At 39.6% G+C, this 6,790-nt stretch overlaps 1 long non-coding RNA gene across 1 annotated transcript; it reads right to left on the bottom strand.

The window, feature by feature from the left end:
• Positions 1 to 3,796: 3,796 nt before the first annotated feature.
• Positions 3,797 to 6,414, bottom strand: LOC119087137. The gene is made up of 2 exons (XR_005090579.1): positions 5,709 to 6,414; positions 3,797 to 4,012 (listed from the first exon to the last, which is right to left on the bottom strand). It is a non-coding gene; the product is annotated as an uncharacterized LOC119087137 (long non-coding RNA).
• Positions 6,415 to 6,790: the final 376 nt, after the last annotated feature.

Here is a 6,790-nt window from a genome sequence, read left to right on the forward strand (position 1 = left end):
TGTGCAACATGGTTATCTTCAATGTCATAAAAGAACACATACTGGAGAGAAACCCTATGAATGTAATCAATGTGGTAAAGCCTTTGCAAGACTGAGTCATCTTCAAAGGCATACAAGAACTCATACTGGTGAGAAGCCCTATGATTTAAACAGTGTGGTAAAGCCTTTGCACATCACCAAACTCTTCAAATGCATTAAAGAATATATACTGGAGATAAACACTGTGAATGTAATCAATGTGCTAAGGCCTATGCTCATCATAGTACACTTCAAATACATAAAAGAAGACATCCTGGAGAGAAAACCTATGAATGTATTAAATGTGGTAAAGTCTATGCTCATCACAAAACTCATCAAATACATAAAAGAAGGAATGCTGGAGCAAAAGCCTATGACCATTATTAACGTGGTAAAGATTTTCGTCATCACAGTCATCTTCAAATGCATGAAAGATCACATACTAGAGAGACATACAATGAATTTAATCAATGTGGTGAGGACTTTCTTCACACACAGTGCTCTTCAAATGCATGAAACAACACCTACTGGAGAGAAATCTTATGAATGTAATCTGTGTGATAAAGCCTTTGTATGTATTAGTAGTCTTTGAAATCATTAGAAAAAAATCATACTGCAGAGAAACCCTACAAATATAGTCAGTGTCATACAGTTTTGCTCTTTATACACAAATAAACCTTTTTCTGTGATGTCAATCTCTTAAAGCCTTTGCATATTACAATAGTCTTTGAGTACCTGCAAAAAGTACTGAGGGCTTATTATTATAAAGTATTTGGCAAGATCCTTATCCAAAACATTTGCATTCAGTTACACAATGGTGTTCATTCTGTAAAAAACAATTTGACAGTGTCAGCAATCTGATCATGCATCATGATGTCCATTTTCACAATGTTGGCACCTGTAAAACCATGGAATAAAGGAATTTAGTAGTTTATAAAGTCCTCTGTGTAGGGTAAAGGGTCAGCCAAAGAAACACACCTGGAAACTAAAACCAGAGCCATTGAAAAACATTCAATTTGCACTGAAACCAGAGCCAAAGAAATACACTCTACCTCTGACCAACTGAGGACAAAACCAACCAATCCATGAGTAGAAAAACCAACCAATCCATGAGCACAAAACCAACCAATCACTGCACATGAAAACCTCCCAATCTCTGAGCTTGAGTCTGAAATCCAACCAATACCTATCCTCAAAATCTTTTCCCTGGAAATCTCCACCACTATGAAGCCCGTAGAATCCCTGTGTCTGTTCACCTGGCAGCTGCCCCTTTTCACACTGACACAGGCAGGCACTATTCTGGATTTCTCTCCCCTATATAAATCTCTTGAATTAGATTTGGGTGTAGATCTTTTGCCAGAGCAGAGCAGAATCTCTGCTAGGAATCTTCCTAGTGGAATCAAGCAGAGAAGCAATGGACATCTCTGCTGGAAACTCTAGTGGAGTGTAACAGAGAAATAATGGACATCTCTGCTTGGAAATTTTCTTAGGGGAGTGGAGCAGAGCAGCAAAAGCACATCTCTGCTGGAAATCTCTCTTAGCTGAGTGTAGCACAGAAAGCTGTAATGGCTCTTTTTTGGAGAGGAGCAGGTTTGCCACATCCTTCAATAAACCATCCCACACTGGGACAAACATTCAGGACTAGCCTAACTTTGTAACAGTCAGTGTTCCCATCTCCTCACAGCTTTAGGTATCCAGCTTCCTTCACAGCTTTTTTATTGAGACTGGCAGGTATCCTGGAAACATTTCCTCCACAGCTTCAGGTATTGCCTGAATCCCCAACAGCCAGGATATCTTTCTCCTCTCAATTGTGTATATAGCAGGATACCTTCCACTCCCAACTATAGGTGTAGCTTAACTTTTGATACTCATGGAACTTTTCCTTCCAGAGTAAACTCTTCAACTATGAATTTAAATAATAATGTAGTGGTTTTAGATTTTAAACTCCTCTTTAATTACATGAAATAACTAATTCAGGTGTAAAACTTTATAGATTTGTATTAGTTCTTTTTCTGTTCTTGTTATGTAGTGACTATCTTAACTTATAATGAGTTTTATTTGGTCCCAGGATCAACATGTAAGTGGCATGACATCAAGTGTCAGACATGGCAGCTAAATTGAGAGCTCACATCCGTAACTTTCATCATGAAGCAGAGAGTGGGAACTGAAAATGATGGGTGGATGTAAATTATCAAATCCTACCCCAGTGACATATTTCCTCAGCAGAATAGCATTTCCTAAACCTTCACAAACGATCCCACCAACTGAAAAGCATTTCTTCGACTTCAAGTGTACATGCTTGCTTTCTGTTATATGAACCAATTCACAATGAAAAAAATCTCTGTAAACCTTTAAATGTCTCAATACCTGTGTTATAGCAATGCATGCTTACAAATGAAAAGTTTCATCAATGAAAAATTGTTTTTTTAAAGAGTTGTTTTAATTTTAATTATGTGATGTCCGTAAATGTTTTTTGGGGTTATGTGAATTTGCATGCTAGTTTCTGAAAATGTTAGGCTCTCGGATCTTCTTGTAGCAAGAACTAAAAGAAGTTGTCAAAATCAGGTCTTATTCCTGGGGATGAACTTTTCTTAACTGTCCAACCATGTCTCTAGTTGTGAAAATATTTTAAAGCCTATTTATGTCATGTTAAGGTCAGGAAATAGGGACAAACTCAAAAAAGAGAAAAAATTATTCACGTAAACAACTTGGTACAGATTTTAGATACCACAGTTGTCTTCAGCTTAAACAAAAAATCTTACTTCATTTTCTTTTCATCATAGCTTGAAGGAAGTAAATTAGTTATTATGTTTAGTCAAGACTGATGGGGGAGATCAGTGCATTTTCATTTCTATTTTGAAACATTTGAGGTGGATACCAAAGTGTGCTATGTGTATGGCAAATTCATTTAGCTAAATTTATTTTTGTGGTCTTTATATTTCTTCTGTGGCTTTTGTTCATCTTCCATTGTGTTTTTACTTAGTGATATGTATTTTTTCTGCTGTAATACATAGAATGGGAAATCTATCATCTTACCAGTCTATTGTTTATTTAAATATCAGGCAGTGTATGATCATACTTTCTGAGTAAGTGTGTCTGTGAAAAGGGTGGTGGGTTGTGGTGTTTGGTTTTGATTTCATGTTTTCACAAATTCCCTTGAGATTTTGTTGTTGATATTAAGCCTGGCATTGATTTCAGTAATGATTCAAGAATACATTTGAACTCATGGTCCTCATGTTTCTACCTCCAGAGTAGTCCAAGAGTAGATAATCTACTCCCAATGTGTGCTGTTTTGTAATAAAACAATGTTAATTTTAAAATGCTTAATACATAAGAATATAAGAAACATTAAACACTTTATGTGTGTATTCAAAGCCATATTTTCATGTATCTGGTAGAAATGTAATAAAGTAGAATAATCAGCAATCAGTTGTTTATCTTACATCATCAGGGCAGAGCTGTTGTGAGCAGCTTGAGGGTCCAGGATACCTCACCTCCAGGGCTGAACTGTCCCCTTGCAATTCCAGCCATCAGAGCTGTGCTAAACAGCTCCAGGTGTCCAGGACACCTTCAGGGCAGAGCTGCTCTTCTGAGAAGCTCGAGGATGTGGGATACCTTGCACTCCAGGGCTAAATTGTCTCCTTGCAGTTCCTGCCATCAGAGCTGTCTTAAGCAGCTCAAGGTGTTGCCTGACTCGCAGGTAGTCAGGACACCTTTCCCCAGAGTTGTTGCAACACATTTACCTACATCGTTGTTGCCAAAAGCCAGGACCAAACCAAAAAGTGGCATACAATTTACTTACAGCTATTCTGACTCTAGGCCAGCAGAGGCAGGCTGTTTAGATGATGGAGGTGGAGGTGCATGAGCTCTCTCAGGAGGTTTGCTGAAATAGCTGTCTAAGAATTTACTTAGCATCTACTCCACAGGTGTGTACCCTCCAGAATCTGTGAAGATGTTTCTCCTGTATTCAAAAACAAATTCTCCATGATCATACCTGTGACAATGGAGACAAAATAACATCATGAACAGTTTTGAGGATAGGACTCAACATCATGACAGATTTATAAACTCCCCAAAGGAATATCTATGTGTCACTAAAATAAGTACACTGGCAGAACTATAATGCTCAAAGTGGTGCTCCCAATTTTCACCAAGGTATCTCCTGGGAACTGTGAGATAGGGAACTCCTCATGTCCAACCACAGATCCCTGATTGCAGGGAATAGTGGGATATACATGCACAAACACATAGAAAAATACACAACACATACACATGTGAGAGACAGAGACAGAGAAAGAGATACTTAGAGAGACAGAGAGAGACTGAGTGAGAGTGGGAGAACTCCATCAATTGGATGCTGAACAAATGCATGCAGGTGTGTCCTCTCAGAGAGGAACAAAAGGAGCAGGGATCAGTCTCAGTCCTTGTATCCACACATTTAGATGTGTGACTAGGCCTCTCCAACTGCTGCTTGGAGAATCAAACACACAAGCCTTTCCAAGCAAGTAACAAAACAATCAAGTCAAACTCACAGCAACTAACATCTCACACTAGCCAGCACTTGATAGACTCTCTTCAAATGCATGCTGGGAACTCACATACTACTGCCTCAGTCCATGAGTACTATGACTCATGCTACAGGCTCTGTTTTTGTTTCTTTTTAGAGGAAGCAGAGTAGTCTTTGTCCTCATGTCATTCCTGTCCACATTTGAGGTTCTGCCTTTGGGAAGAGTTCAGAGACATGATTTTGTACAAAGGCATACCCTGAAGATACAGCCTACCAGAAACATAAACTTTGTATAAAATGAAGTAATGATGACAGAGTTAACCTAAGATTGAAACCAAAGTGTTTGAAAGAATGAATACCTATAGGTCATGCTCTCTTCTGTGATAAAGATCAAGTGATCTCACTGCTAATTTCTTTCAATGGTCATTTACTGTAGCTGACTGGTCCACCTCTGCACCTTCTGCTTCACCTGCATCTTGGTAAGGAAGGCTTGGTGGGATGGTGGCTCCCAGATACTCCTTATAAGGTAGATGAACACAAATTACCTTGCAGTATGACAAGGCAAAGAGGATGGATAGACCACCCTGAGTCCTAAACAAATGTTTGAGAAAGCTTGATTACCAAGGACTCAGTGACACCCCAAATTATTTTGCCCTTTCTGGGGAAGTCACCTGTCTCCTCTATTTGAAGGGAAGTGGTTATCCCAGCTATCTGGTTCTCTCTGCCCTCATAGCATATGCTCCAAGTAACCAAGGAGATAGCCTCTTCAGGGTTATTCACAGCTGCAGACTCTAAATTCGAATTGGCTGCAGAGTCTACAAACCTGTGGGTTTATGAGTCAGGAGAAAATTGCCATAGTTAACAATCACCCCAGTCTTTTAGAGGTTCCCCAAATATCTTGACAGGTCACTAACCAGCTAACCATTGATGGAGAAGTCATATAAGGGCAGAACATGGTCACCAGACTCAACAAGTCACCTAACTTACAACTCTGGTCACACAGAGCAGCTGGGAAGTACCTAAAGTTTGCCAGTGTGGTTGAAGTACAGTGATGTCCTGCCGTGAAATGAGCACAACTCATTAATCCCTCCCACTTTAATGTTGGTCCCATGTTCACTCATCAATTCCTATCCTCCAAAAGGGATGAAAGCCAAGAGCTCCCATCATAAACCTTTGGACTTACCAGTTTCTGTCCTCTGAGGCAAAACAATTAATATCCTAGAATCCTTGAATTTCATGAGCTATGACTTGCAGGGAAGTTCTGTTGGTTCCCAGAGACTCCAGCTTTCTGTTCCCCATTACTGGAAGATTCAGCTCAAGACCACTTCTTCCAGGAAACTTCCATTTTCCTGCACAGAACTCATTGCACCATTCTCTCGACCATTTCTTCCTTGATGTTTTACACTGAGGCTGAAAGTCAGCTTTCTTCTGTCACTCTCTGGTCTCTCTACGCTCTCCATTCTCTTTCTGAATTAGACTTCAGTATGCCATCATGTTCATCAGTAAATGGTAAAGGCACTGAATAAACTTCCCAAGGACAGTGGGTGTGGCCACAACATAGTGACATCACAGAGGATGCCAGGGCTCCCCAGGATACAATGGAAGGTCTAGGGAAGACCTGCAGATGTCATGGGAACTGACATTGCTTCCCTGCTAATGAGCTCTCCTCATAATACACTAGAAGTGAAGCTGACCTTTGCAGGAGCCTCTGCTGGGATACAAGGGAAGCCCTTCAGCACCCCTTTCTTCCAAAGCCAGAATTCTCTCCCCAATTGATTGGATATCATTTAGTTCTTTCCAGGTGTGGATCTGAAAGCTTATCTCCTACAGAAATTTTATTTACACAAGGTAATAATATCATAAATTTATATATGCTATAGTTCTTCATATGTTGTCTTATTGCTCTGGCTAAAAATTAAAGTAATATATTGAATAAGTATGGGGAGAGTGGACAGCCTTGCCTCGTTCCTGATTTTAGTGGAATTGCTTTGAGTTTCTCTCCATTTAATTTGATGTTGGCTGTTGGCTTGCTGTAAATTGCCTTTATTATGTTTAGGTATGTTCCCTGTATTCCTGATCACTCCAAGACTTTTATCATGAAGGGGTGTTGGATTTTGTCAAATGCCTTTTCTGCATCTAATGAGATGATCATGTGGTTTTTTTTCTTTGAGTTTGTTTATATGGTGTATTACATTGATGGACTTTCGTATGTTGAACCACCCTTGCATCCCTGGGATGAAGCCTACTTGATCATGGTGGATAATT

The sequence above is a fragment of the Peromyscus leucopus genome, unplaced genomic scaffold, assembly GCF_004664715.2.
Source record: "Peromyscus leucopus breed LL Stock unplaced genomic scaffold, UCI_PerLeu_2.1 scaffold_1385, whole genome shotgun sequence".
Taxonomy (NCBI): domain Eukaryota; kingdom Metazoa; phylum Chordata; class Mammalia; order Rodentia; family Cricetidae; genus Peromyscus; species Peromyscus leucopus.